Raw genomic sequence first — 14,901 nt, 5'->3', positions numbered from 1 at the left:
TTTTTCTAACGAAAATTCGACATTTTTGAATGTTCAAAATATATATCCAAAATGTAATTAAAGTAAAGCTCTTATCTAAAACTATTTTCTTGTTTGTCAGACAATATCGCTGATTTCATTAGAGTTAAGTAAACGTGAATTTAATGTTTAACTTATATTCATTTTTCATTGAAGTTGATTAAAGACTGTACTCGCATAGAGTGTACAAGAGTCGGGCGCTCAACTAAGTTCCAAGTTCGGCATTATTTGTTATATTATTATTTGTTATTTCTCTTATTTTTTGGCTGTCTACGTATCTACTATGCCCTAGTCTGCCGCCACTGTCGCTGCCTGTTCTATTACCGTAATTTTCTACTTGATTTCTGACGCCCATAAATCATCATCAGTTCCCGGCGCTCGACGTGCAGATAGCGTCGACGTTGACGTCGACTGCGACATCGACATCGACGTCGACGTAAACGTTATGTTTAGGTAGTCGTCGTTTTATTAGTTTTATGAAATTTATCTGCACGCCACAGTTTGGGAGAGCGAGCAACGCAACAAGTTCTCGCTGATGTATCTGCCAGATAGTAAGTGAAAAATTGATAGCTCGTTCATTATAGTAAACAATGTCGTTGTGTGTGGCATACTTTGCATAATAAATGTTTAGTAAACAATGAAATCTATTTGAAAAAATACAAAAGTAAATAAAGCAGCAGTAATAATGATGAAAACAAATGCCATTAAAACGCAATTTGACGCCTCATTGTTGGCCAAAGCTAAATAACAGTTGAAATAATAAAATATTGAACGCATGCCAGTATGTCACTATGTCCCACAAACAATAACTCCAGACTCAACGCCTACTTCATTTTGCAGTTTTCAATGCTAATGCATTATACACGCTTCTTTGTTATCATTATTCATTTAAACAAATAGTTATTAGCCATTGGTCGACCAAGACAAGAGTAGCTGATCGTTGCCCAACTGCCTGAGGAGGCGGCTCTGGCTCTGGCTTTGGCTGCGGCTGCGGCTCAATGGCTAATTGCCAGGCCAATTCAAACGAGCCGTGGCCGACAGCAACAAACCACGGAGCTTCATAAATAATCGGCAGCATAATGGCCGGCAAACAAAATATTCAAACAGCAAAAACAAACAAGATGGAACGGGCTGGTTGGGCAGAGAAGGAAAGTAAAGAGTGAACGGCCGAGCGGCTGCCATAAGAAAATTATGATCAATGCAATCATGTCAAATTGATTTTCAAGCCAGCAACCAGCAGCAAAAACAAAAAACAAAAGAGAAAATAATAAGAATAGTAAGGGAAAATACCACAAACTCCAGAATGTAACCCGCACGACATGGCCAAAAGCAAACGCCACATGGCCCGGACACGGGTCTCAGGCTAATGATATGAGTGAATGAACAGCAGCAGAGAGCAGCCAACCAGGCAGCAATGGAAAAATTAACATTTCATGTAGGGCCAAAAAGACAAAGTCAAGACGAAAATTGAAGGAGCTGCAAAATAAATCAAACAAACGAGCCCACGAAAAAGCAGCGAGGCAAGCAAGCCAAACGGTTTGATGAATTGCAGCGCCTGAGTCTCATGACTGCCCGCCTGCCTGCCTGGCTGAGTAACTGACTGACTGAGTGACTGAGAGACGGAAGAAACGCAATGCTGTGGATGGCCGCTTGATGTGCTGGTACTGCGGGTTTAAACGTGCCACGAAGCCTGGCTTACACGTCCATTGCGCACTTGCGTCTTGTTGACTGCCTCTTGTTGTTGCCTTTGGAAAAAATTAATCAATATGTTGTTGTTGTTGGTGTTGTTGCTGTGGTTGTTACTGCCTGATGTCTGCTGACTGGCTGTTGTTTAAACAACAACGTGCCCATGCTCAAAGGTAAAGAGAAATGGTTTTATAATTATGAGGGTCTCGGTTCGGGTTGAATGAAATTATTGGTTATCGCCGAGCTCGTTTGGGGGCAGGCCAACATGATTAGAGTCGACGTCCACGTCCACAGACTTTCAATGGTTGCCTGACTACCCCAGCCCTATACTATCTGGCCAGCGACTGACAGCAGCAGCAACAACTACTCGCTTATTTGTCAAACGTGTAATGCGACCAAAAAAGACAATTGCGTGGCCATAATTAGGGCATGGGAAAGAGCGCAAGGCGCTGCAACAGAAAAGTCGCATGCAGGAGCACCAAAAAAGGCATTATCAGGCTGCCTTTATTGTTGTTAACGTAAAGTACTTGTCGACAATCAAAACACAATAATTTCCAAATGCAGAGCTACTGTACATTTGCCTTTCTATTCCAGATATTGAAGGTGTATCTGAAAAAGCACATTAGGTTTCTGCTTTAAATGGAACTCTTGAGAGAATGAAAGAATATATGAGCAGAATGGAATCTTTTTAAATTGTTCATGAACACAAAAATTGAACTCTGGAGATAATTAAAAAAAAAAAATACTAGTAGAATAGAGCCTTTTTCAATTTTTCATGAACATATTAGCAATAGACTAGACAATATTCTAGCTACGGGCAAATGAAGTAAATGAGTGAAGCAAGTCTATAAAAACCGTTCAGTCTTCTTAGGACATATTTATAGCTATGTATGGCTTGGAATAATACGTTTAAGCACCAAAAAAGGAGTTTTAAAATTATGAAGATCTCTAATTAGCAACCGGTCATCAAAAAATTGACTTGCACAATGAGAAAGGTGCAATATGAAGAACTAGAAACTATTCTCTTAATATTATGAACTAGAAAATACGTAGAAGCAGAAACGATTTCCACACACAAACCCTAATCAGCATGAAATATGAAAACTCGAACTTCCAAAAGCAGTTCTATTGTGCTACTGGTATTTGCTAAGCACACAATAATATTGCAGGATTTTAATTGAGCTCCTAATGTTTCTACAACTTGCGTCTAAGTCCTAATGTTGTTTTAATTGGTTTGGCTAATGATGTAAGGTAAGAGTGACCCATAGCCTGAGTAGAACATTAATAATATGCTCAAAACTCCATTATAAATATTGATTGTTGATGTCTTATAGTATTGCTTAGCTGATTGCTCGCATTAGTATGCGCATTAGCGTCTAAACGATAGTCCCAATGGGGACTGGGTGTCGCAGAGTGGTGAACAGGATACAAAACTGACATCTTAACTGCATGCCTCTGTCTGTGACTGCGCCAATGTCTGTCGATCATTTGACAAGCGAACTGTCAAGCCGAACACCGTTGCCCGTTGCTCGTTGACTGACTGACTGACTGACTGAGTGACTGCTTGGCTGAGTGTCAAGGAGGCTGTCAATAAATTTTCAGCTGGTGCGAAAAACAAGGAGAAAAACAAAAATGTGCACAACTCCAACGAGATAATCCGTACAATTAAGTCGGAGACACCCAAAACGACTTGACAAGTGAAAAAGTCAAGATCAGGCCACGAATTTATGGCCAAGCGGATGACAGTTAGGCAGGCAGGCAATCGGCCATCAGACATCAGCAACAAAAAATATCGGCAATAAAACAGCAACAAGCAACAACTTCTCGCACAAAAACATAATTTATGGTCTTTGAGCAGACGGGCTACAGGTAGCAGGCGACCAGGATTGTTTGTAAAATGATCACCTGTTCGGCAGAGAGTCGCAGAAAGAGAGAGAGAGGGTGAGGGAGAGGGGGATAGGGAGTGGCAGAGGGTGAAACAAGCAAACAGAATGCGACTGCAAATGCGACTGGACAGTGAGCAGTTAAAGAAAAAAAGCTGCGGGAGGTACGATGAACACGACAAAGCCAAAGCAGCGGCAGGAGCAGCATTTGAGTGTCGCCCCTCCTCCAGGCCAGTCACAGCGCACAGCATGAGTCGAGTCGAGTAGATTCGAGTAGAGAGCCGGTCCCAGTCCCAGTCCCAGTCCAGCTTGGCTCTCGATCAAAGTGTGTGACAATGCGCAATATTTCGAATTGCTGTGCGGGTCTGTCGCAGTGCCGGACCAGTGCCGGTGCTGGCAAAAACCACGCCACATGATGTCCCAGACTGTGCGTGCCTCTCCGCACCACACTTAGACAGGCTTGCTCTCCTCTATATGTAAATCGATCTTTTGCCGAGCGAGCTGCGATCACCAACACTCCTGTCATGGCAGTCAGCCAACACCTTTGGCCACTTCCTTTGCCATTTTAACCTTGAAAGCAACTGAGTGTGTGTGTGTGTGTGTGTGTCGCCTGGCCGTTAAGACGATTCATTTAACTAAATTTAATGAAATCATTTCGCAGCGACAAGGTTTCGAATGACCGGCGATCGTTAAATTTTTGCAAAGTGCGCTCAACTGCAAACTATTCAACTGAATCGTCTGGAGGCTGCTGGCAACCCAATACGCCAAATTAGTGGCCAGGAAATGTCGACTAATAAAAATAGTTGGTTGGTGTACGCGTAGTGCGAGTATGTCGTAAAAATAAAATGAAATAAAATATTAACGAGACGACACTTGGTCGCTCGATCGAGCAACGATCCTCAAACCTGTTGTTACCACAACCAGGCGATCATAGGTAGGCATCGGGGCTATAGAAATGAGTAACAAGAAAAAGGTGTCACGTTACGCATAATTTATGACCACAAAACTATAATTTCCAGAAAGGCAACAAAGCCAGCAAATGCAACAGAAAACCGGTGAGTGTCTCCAAATTTGAGACTGGCATATGGCAGACGATCGTATCGCAACGTTAAAGCCACAGAGAACAACAGAAAGATGAAGATTCAGTCTGCTAGATAGCCGGGTCGACTTGATTAGAGATTAACGAGCAGACCAAAAGGGCAGAGACGGAGAGATAGGGAGAGAGAGAGAGAGTGACGAACAGGTAGACCCTTCGATATGGCTGCCCTCCATATCAGAGTTCCCTCTAGTTGGTAGTCCCATACGGCAGCCAACTTTGACAACAAATAATGAAATAATGTTCGTGGCAAGATAAGATTCCATTTTTTTCCACCTATTTTTTTGACAGCAATATTGATTCGAATAAAAAATAGTAAAACAACACACACATACACATGAACAGCAATGTATATATATATTTTTTTTACTCTTGGCGTTGAGTAAACAAAACGCGTACGGTAGAACTCGTAACAAAAGCCACAACAGCCGATAGGTAGGAAATCAACACAAAGTTGAAATAGATAAGGCCGGTGTGAGTGTGCGGAGCTATCAAGAGCTGCCAAAAATACGATGAACTGTAAAGCATGAACGCAAGTATACGAATCAATACATTGTTATAGGCTTTTTTGTTGTTGTCATCAGCAGCAATAGCAACAAACGGGCCATAAGAGTTGTGAGTGGTTAAATGTGTGCCATAAAAACTGGGCCAGAAACATTGTCAAACTACAATTGCGGTACAGACAGCAAAGGCTATTAAAATAAGATCTTGCCGAACACGCACTTAAAGTTTGGTTTATGGATTACTGATTCGAAAGTTTGCTTACTAATCTCGATCTGACCAACTGTTTTCTGTATATTTTTATTTGCAGATATTTAGCTTTTGTGTAAATTATAACAATTTTGGTTAATATTATTTTCCTAACGCGATAATTTTTTCGATTCTTAAATAACCTCTTTAATACAAATTTTCGATTAATATTGAAAGAATGTTCATAATTTTCTTGAAAGAATTTATAAATTATAAAACTAAACTTAGTAGGATTAGATATAAATATCTTTGCAAATGCGTGCTAAAGCAATAAATAAGATTCCTGCTCTGTCAATTGCGTTTTTGGAATACTAGGCAAAGATTTGAGTAAAATTCTTATGTTCCCCACAAATTGTTATTTAAAAAAAAATATATTCACGACTCTTCTTGTGATTTAGGAATCTTCTTATATTTTTGCATAATTATGTTGGATAAATAATGTAGGAAAATGGATTGATTATATACGACATTAATCCAAGTTGAATTTAAAGGAACAGATCCACATACAAGTAGTTAAGTATAGAATGACTTCTTGCATTCTAGGGATCAATCTTTTCAAGTTTAAGGCCAATCTAATTTAATTGTACGCCTAAAAAGGAAGTCTATTAAGGGGGAGCATAATTATGTTGGATTTATTTTGATTCGAATAGGATAAATAATATAGGAAAATGGATTGATTATATACGACATTAATCCAAGTTGAATTAAAAAGAACATATCCACAAAGTTAAGTATAGAATGCCTTCTTGCATTTTGGGGATCAATCTTTTCAAGTTTAAGGCCAATCTAATTTAATTGTACGCCCACAAAGGAAGTCTATTAAGGGGGAGCCTTGCTATGTCACTTATGAAGTAAAATTCCTTGAATTCTGCTGCACATACCTGCTGCACTGCATTGCCGTTATGATCGATTAGTTAGCTCCGTAGTCGGTCGGTATGTAATTATAAAACCACGGCGCCTGACAACTGACTTGTCAGTTAATCCAATTTCACGTTTTCTTACAAGCTTACAAGCTGTCTGTCTTCGAGATAATTTCTTGGTTTATTTTTACGGTGCGGTGTGCTGCGGCTTGCAACAGATTTTTTAATTAAAATTTCATGTACCGAAACTATTCTTGTTATTGTTGTTGTTGTTGCTGTTGCAGTACTTGATGTTGGTGTTTTTGAGAGACACGACGCTTCGAGTGTCAGATTCAAGTAGACAGCGACAGCTACGACGCCAAAATCCAATTTCAGTTGACGCTTGTTGTTGCTGTTAGTGTGCTGTGTGTGTTGTTAGTGTTGTTGGCAGCGTCATCGATCACAGATCGGCCAAATGTCCAACAACAAGAGCGAGCGGCAAGGCAAATCTTGTTTCTTTATAACAATTTACACACATACTATATACACAACAATACCGAGAGGCCTGGAACGAAGACGACGGACGACAGACGACGCACGTTTGTAGCTACAATTTGTTGTATTTTCATAACTCGTTTTGCGGTCAGCGCCGCCGCTTCTTGTTATTGTTATTGTAGCACACGGAACGCGTTGTTTTATTTACTTCTTTTTATTTATGACAGCTTTTTATTTTGTTTCTGTTTCGTATTTGTATTTATATTTGTATTTTGGCCGTTTACAATGGCAGCATAACGAAATTCATTTACGGCATTTTGTGCGACAAAAACGAAAACGATTCGTAGCAAAAGCCACACAATGTGTGGTGGCGACAACCACCAGACAGCGACAGCGACAGCGACGCACCACCGACCAACTGAGACTTTGACTGCAACTTCAAGTGACAACAGCGAAAAAATACACAGCAGCGTTACCGTTTTATGTACTATATAGTACTATAACTCGTAGCTCGTTTCTTTTTATTGATTAATTGAAGTTTGAAAAGGTGCAATTAACGCGCACAAAAGTCAAGCACGGGTCGCAATCTCAGGAAATAAATCGCACAATTGTCCAAAAAGTTTGTCGAACAAAACTCGCGTGCTGTTGCGCGTAAAAAAATACCAAACCGCACGGCTCGATCGTCAGAGGCGAACTGAGCACCACTGCTGTAGTGGCGGCAGCCGAGAGCGACAAACGCGCCCGGGAGCGGCAAAAGAGCGCCAGCATGCCGAGAGTATGAGCGGAGAGTGGAATGTGTTGCCTGTTGTGTACTCTCTCCCATAAGAAAGATTTTGTGCAACTACTATATTAAAGCGTTTCAACTGGAAACATTAGTTGAAATATCTGTAGGAATGGTCAGACAAGCAAATAATTTACAAGCAAACTTGTCATGAACATAATGTTGCACTTTAATTAAAAGCGATTAGAATTCTATACTGCTTTTGGAGTTATTTTTCCAAGACTTATTACACACAGGTTTTGAATGTCTACCATAAAATTGATTTTATGCAAATATTTAAGCGTTTCAACTGGAAACATTAGTTGAAATATCTGTAGGAATGGTCAGACAAGCAAATAATTTACAAGCAAATTTGTCTTGAACATAATGTTGCATTTTATTTTAAATAATTAAATAATTATTTTTCAAAGACTTATTATATTCAGTTTTTGAATGCCTCTCATAAGATTGAATTGGTGCAAATATTTCAACGTTTCAATTGAATATGTATATTAGTCGAACTACTTATCTCTAAGAATGGGCAGACAAGCAAATAATTTCCCAACAAATTTGCCATGAATTAATATTATATTTTTATTAAAAGCGATTGCGTTCGCAGGTATTTTTCAAAGACTTATTATAAACATTTTATGAATGTCTAACCACAGCTTAACGAGTTTCCTTTTGAGGATATAAATTCGTACGCAAGTAAGGCAGTTTTTGAAACTCCCTTGATTCATATTAGTGGTTGCACTTTGGTGATACATTGGCAGGGCAGCTCTTTATCTAGGTCTCGCATGTGCACTAATTCGCACACTGCCCTAAACACCCACCACCCCTCTTCGTCACTTGGGTTGTCTGTGTGACATATTTTCATGCCTTTCACTCTCTATAAAATGATTTTCCAATACACCCAGCCCAGCTAGAGGCTGAGGAGCATTCGTTGGTGGTGGGCAGCAGGGTGTCTCACGTACTAGGCTGGTACGTGAAGAAGAGTGCAGGCGCATGCACGGCTTGTTGTATGGCTTGCACGTGAGGAACAGGGTGTCGTGTCTATCTCATTACCCAGCCCATTAAATATGCCGGGCCTATGCTGCACATGCCATCAACAACGTGAACAGAACAAGCTGCACAGCATACTTATCAGTGCATAACAATCGAACCAACGAAGGAACCAACGACTACCGGATCTGACTTAGGCTGATACTCGGCGGCTAAACCATGTTAATTGCAAGCTCTTCCTGTACTGCACTCGCTCGCTAATTACGCACACTGCTGCACTCGTGAGCACCCAGTGAGCGCACACCACTAATGAGCGCACGTTCCATGCCCTCTCTCGCACTCTCGCGCACTCTTTCTCTTTCGCTCCGCTCTCTGTTTGTGTGGACGGGTTCCACGTTTGACCGGTTTTCAGGTTTTTATCTGCTAAGGGTCTTGTTAAAAGTAATTCGTAACACGTTGTTACCAGATAACGCCAAAACGCCGAACCCGAACCCAAAACCCAAGCCCAAGCCCAAGACCGAGTCCAAGCACAAAACTGTGGCCGCTCTTAACGAGTTGCCGTTGTCGCTACCATTGCCTTGTTAGCGACTGCGCGACTGTGACTGCTAAAAGAGCGATAAAAAGCACGTAAAAAACTGGGGAGAACACACCATCAGCAATAACAGCAACAAGAACAACAACAACAACAACAACAACACACATAAATGCCAAGATCGAGCATATGGAAGACTCAGCCCGAGATGGGCCGTTGGGGGGACTGGGGCTTGGGGTTTGGAGTTTGCCAGTGCGATTGCGATTGCCTGCCAGACAAGGCTCACGTTTTGACTTTTGGCTTTGACTCAATGGTTTGGCGCGCTCGGTTCAATACTTGTACACCATCATGCACCATGGTTGTGGAAATAGCTGCAGGGTGCCTCAGTTGGTCTGTTTCGGACTCGAGTCCGGTCGTTAGGCCCGTTTGTTTGTATAGGTACGTGTATGTTGTGTGTATGTATGTATGTATGTGTTTATTAAAAATGCGCCGCTCGTGTGCGCGATCGTGCTACAACAACATGCCCAGAAAAGAACACAAAAGACCAGAAGATCGCAAGACCAGAAGACTGCCTGCCTGACTGCTTGCTGGCTGGCTTGCTACATGGGGCGACTGTTGCGACTGCAATCCGGTTTAAAGTTTCGGAGGTTCGCAACATGTGGCGCACTATGAGTGATTTTGCCTAGTTAGGAGCTACGATCGGATCCCACCGCAGAACGCAACAGAGGAGACGAGAGGGGTGGAGAGGGGAGGAGAGGAGAGAAGACAAGGCTAGGTGTGTATGCTGATTCTGGAAGCTTAAAGCGTATGGTATGCCAAAACAACAGTCGCAACAACAAGTCGTAACAAAAATCTCATGTTTATATGCATTTCGTTTGCTGCGGAAACTGCACTGCAGGAGGATCATCGCGTACAGCACAGAACAACTACAACAGCAACAATAACAAGGAAATCGTGAGCATTGCCACTAATGAACTTACAATGGGGCGCTTGTTTGCTTTATGGCCAGATAAGTACAGAGCTGGCTGGCCAAGCTGTTCAGAAACGACCCACCCGGTAAAGCAGAGGATAAACTGACACCTTAATGACAAAATAAGTGATCTATTGCAAACGAAATTTATACTGAATACCATTACCAGTGCTATGAATATCCAAACATATTTAAAAACGGAAATTTTAAAAGAAAAATACATTTTACAAGGCAGTTGTTTAGTTATGCCTAAAAATTCATCTTAATCCAAACAATAAACAAGGAGAAATATTCGAACTTGATATGCAGATCTTTCTTCGGTTATAAGAAACAAATTCAAATATTCCAAGTTATTTTTAAAATTTTTTAATTTCTTCTGCCTGTTCTTACTTATTATGTATTTTGTTATTTAAATATAAAACAAACTTACATATTTCTATACCCAGCGTTGCATCCAAAAGCAGTGACTGGAAAAAAGAAAACAGCTTTATTTATTTATATTCATAAGAATGTTAGAAAACATGATAAATTTGTTTAAAACGAGTTGATCCCTGATTTATAAAAGTGCACACCCACCCACAATAAGTAAATTCAACAGCAAAGCACGACACAGAGGAGAGAAGACTGGCAACTTGATCGCAGAGCAATCTTCAAAATGAAACATGAACTGCAGACTCAGTGATTGAAGAGCATGGGGCACGAAACAACAACTTTACAACAATACTCGCCCAAAAAAAAAAAGAAGAAAATACCATGCTTTGGCTTTGTCTTAAGCCCAAAATCATTTGGCCGCTGGGCAGCTACAAATCGGAGAATCTCTGTTGAGAGGCAGACCGTGATCATGATCAGCAAAACTAACAAGAGGTGTTGCTGCTGTCGTTGCCTCGCCCTCCTCCCTGTACGAGCATCCTCTTCCCTTTTCGCTCGACCTCGGCAACAGCAACCGCAACAGTCTATCTGCTCATGCATCAGTCGCTCAGTTAGTCACTCACTCAGTTAGTCAGTCAGGCAGTCAGGCAGCCAGGCAGTTGTTTTTGTTGTTCCCGTGCGCTCATCGTGATTTTCCTGGGTGGTTTGGCTATTTAGCTTCAATGCCTTTGTTTTGCTTTGTTTTGTTTGGTTTTAGCTCTGCCTGGGCGCAAACACTGACTCGATCGGCCATGGATCGTCCGATAGTCTGCCCGTCTGCGTTTTGTTTGTTTTTGTCTCGTCGCAGTGCAACACCCAAGGGGAATTCGCCTTAACTAGACAGCAGGCGCGCCAATGCGCCACTCGCTGGTCCACCATGGCTGTCAATGGCCATTGAAGGCAGCTAAACAGCTCACTTCGCTGGAAAGACTGCAAAGACCATCGCTATCTGAGTCCCTCAGTCGAGCTGATGCTGACGCACTGGGTGGCAGCAGACTGCTCACCTGGCTGACAAATCAATTGGACGCTGAACTGGGTATTGAGGGCATGATAGCATTTATCGTTGAGCACGGCTATTGACGCTGGCTCAGCTACAGCCATTTGTCATTTGAAGCTTATAAATACTGAATTAATAAACATTGGTATAAATAAATGATTTTACATCGAATAGCTGGATTGGCAGCTTGGACAACAAATAGCTTGTCCCCGTGTATGGACAACAGAATTCTGAAGCAATGCTTTACACGTGCGGAGGAAGCCACATTGACGTCTGCTATAAATCCAAACTTGTATCACATCGTATATTGTTAACTCCTGCTGTTTCCTGATCCCCACTATTACTCTTTAATTGGGCTACACAATCTAAAAAATTAAAGATTCTTAGCTAAACTGTACTCGTATCTTGACAAAGTTTTAACAGCACTGTAGCTCTGCTTATTAAGGAAGGGAAGTCTGTGGAATGTTTCGTCCTTGCATAATTCTGCTAGAATGCAAGATGAGTTTATATGTTTATATTTCTTCTATCAAACATTTTTAAAGAGCCTTTTCATCTTTTCTTATAAATGCTTTATCGTTTGCTGGAGTGTTCTCCAAAGCTGCTGATTATCTTCATTTATTGGTTGATTAGAAATGAACAAACAAGTTATTATATTATCAATCTATCTACAATTGCAATAATCAAGAATGCTGATGAAATTCCAAATATACTGATGAACTACGTTCAATGTCGGGTGTTGTCTATTCAGTGGCATTCCGATCATGACATTGCCATGCGTTTTGTTGATTTCAGCAGAGGCCGCAATTTAATTCGAAAGATTGTCTATTTGGCCGTCCGTCTGTCTGCCGTTCTGTCTGAACGACGACAGCCGCTATAGCAGCAGAGCAATTAACGCGCCACTACAAATCTCATTTTCCATAAATAAACACGATTTATGGCAGCGGCATAAAAATATTATTACATACATATTATTATTATTATCATTATCGCAAATGGTTGGCAAGTTGAACAGAAAAAAAACCAAAAAACAATTGTCAATCACACGCCATTATCAGTGGCCGGTCGGTGGCTCACTTACTGGCTGGCGGGTCAGGGAGATGGGATGAGAGACGCAGCCCCTGACGTTGACACGCAGACACAGCCAGCGGCCGGCGGCCGGCCCCGGATTTCAGAGCCCGGACTCGCATGGCATGCCATAAAGAATGCCTAAAATGCAATGCAATGCAGTTGGAATTGAAGTTGGAGTTGGTCGTCTGTTCATAATAAGCCATTAAAGAAAATTAAGATATAACAATCGGACAACGGACCAACAACGGACATGAACAGTCGGTACACAGCAGTAATAAAGGCGGTTGTAAAAAAAGCAAAGAGTTAAGCCCAACAAATAATTCACACCATTTTAGAGAGTGCGAGTGGCAAGCAAAGCTAATTATGGGTAGTTGGGCAAGTAGTAGCACAAGTCCGACATACATCCATACATATACATATATATACACGCACATCATATGTACATATAATTTTTGATGTAAAAATGTGTATGTAACGCTTAGGCAAAGCCCTGGATCATAGTTCCACAAGTTAGCCGTCAACGCTGGCTGATAACCCGCATAGATAAATAGAACATAGCATTGAATGGAATCCAGGGCCCAAAATATGTGTGCACTGGGGTTGTCTGTGTGCGACAATATTAAAATTTATTGCCTGGTAAATTGACAGCCGGCCAGTAGATGGAGGTGGGGGTGGGGGAGCGACCGCGTGTCACAGCCCACACCCTATACCCTACACACCAAATCGCGCCTTATCCAGGCGCAGAACTCTACAGCTTATTGGAAATGCTTTGTCCCACACTAATCGAGCGCTATAAACAACGCATGTGCATGTCATAAATACTAGTATGTTAGAAAAAATTTGCCTAAAATGGTGCCGAACTCGACTCCAAGCAACTACGACTCAGAACTCAGCTACCCTAGGAAGCCGCATAATTAAGCTCGTAAATTAAAGGCGATAAATGTGGCGTGTGGGTGCCATTAGCCTAGCAACCTAACCAGAATGCCGTTGAGGTTGACCAGATCAGCAGGCAACAAAGTTGTCGGCCTGGTCCACACAGAGCACAACACAAATTACTTAGCGTAAATGTTGCGGGCAGGCCAAAGAAACAAAAAAAAAAAATCAAAAGAGAGCACTGAGGGTGGGGGTTACGAACTAAATCTGTTCCAATTCATTAATCGAACGCATTTACAAGCATTACAAGCACAGTTGTTGGTTAAATGAAAAAACTTTTCCATATAAAAATTGCTGCTAAAGCGCAAACGGGGGAAACGCAACTGTGCGGAACAACAATTGCAGTGCAGCAAACAATGTGCAACATGCCACACGACTAACTTGCTGCAGCAGCAGCAGCCAAATCGAGCGACAACTGCTTAGTGATGCCGCTTCTTCCTCTTCATCTTCTCCTTCCTCCACCCCAACATCTTCCACATCCACTTCTAATTCTGCTCCTGCTTGTTGCCGGAGTTCGTTGGTTGGTTGGTTGCTTGGTTGCTTGGTAAAGTTGCGGGCAAAGCTAAAACTTTGTTAGTAACAAGGCAGGGGTATGAAGTTCGGGATATAGTTTGAAATCAGATAACAACAATACTATAGTGCAAGCAATGGAAAGGAAAGCAAATGAAAGCAATGGCAGGAAATGTTTCAGCCAAGGAGTGAGATGGAGAGGGAAAGGGCGAGGGGGCAGCCTGACTGGCACAGAAGCCAAAATTCCGTGAAGGCGGCAGCCAAAAGACATGCGGCAGCAATAGGGCAGCAGTACTACAAGTATGTGTGTACAGGGTAAGGGTAAGGGTATGGTAAGGGTCTGCCACTCTCTATCGTATTTATCGCCAGTAACTACTGACTTTTACACCACATACATATATCTTAGTACAGCTCCGATCACTCGGCTAGCCCCAAATTGTCATCGGAAATAATTGGTAGATTTCAATCAAGAATAAAGTTGACTATTTATTTGCAACAAATATTAATTTAACATTTCATTTAAAGCTTTGATTTCGAAGTTAACTTTATTAGTTAAGCATATTAAAATATTTACAAAATTCAAGTTTATTTTGATTAAAGATCAACATCCACATTAAATTATTTTTTATTTTAATAAATATTTTTTAAGAACTGTTATTATTATTATTATATTTGTATCAGAAATCAAATCTGGATAACTGAAATGAAATGAAAAATGGGCTTAGAAAATCTTAATAAATAATTCAAAATTATTGTTTTTGAAATTGAATAGCGGAAAAAAACTGAATAAGTGGACATAAAAAAAACAAGTAAAATGTGTTGAAGTGTCATGGCCTGTTGTTTTGATTATTTATTCTTCAATTTCTGTACTTATTGTTTGTAAGCATATTTGTATCAAAAATCAAATCTGAGTAACTGAACTGAAATGAAAAAATGGGCTCAGAAAATCTTAAT

At 41.1% G+C, this 14,901-nt stretch overlaps 1 protein-coding gene across 1 annotated transcript in view; it reads right to left on the bottom strand.

The window, feature by feature from the left end:
• The window catches only part of LOC115623258 (frizzled-2), a 121,292-nt gene that overhangs the window by 31,739 nt on the left and 74,652 nt on the right, over positions 1-14,901 (bottom strand). Inside the window, exon 4 of the mRNA XM_030517528.1 lies at positions 10,462-10,498. The gene's annotated coding sequence lies outside the window, so the exon portion shown is untranslated. The remainder of the gene's footprint in view (positions 1-10,461; positions 10,499-14,901) is intronic.

The sequence above is a fragment of the Scaptodrosophila lebanonensis genome, unplaced genomic scaffold, assembly GCF_003285725.1.
Source record: "Scaptodrosophila lebanonensis strain 11010-0011.00,11010-0021.00 unplaced genomic scaffold, SlebRS2 tig00000043-arrow-pilon, whole genome shotgun sequence".
In the NCBI taxonomy this organism is placed as follows: Eukaryota; Metazoa; Arthropoda; class Insecta; order Diptera; family Drosophilidae; genus Scaptodrosophila; species Scaptodrosophila lebanonensis.
This window is presented reverse-complemented; position numbering and strand designations above follow the sequence as displayed.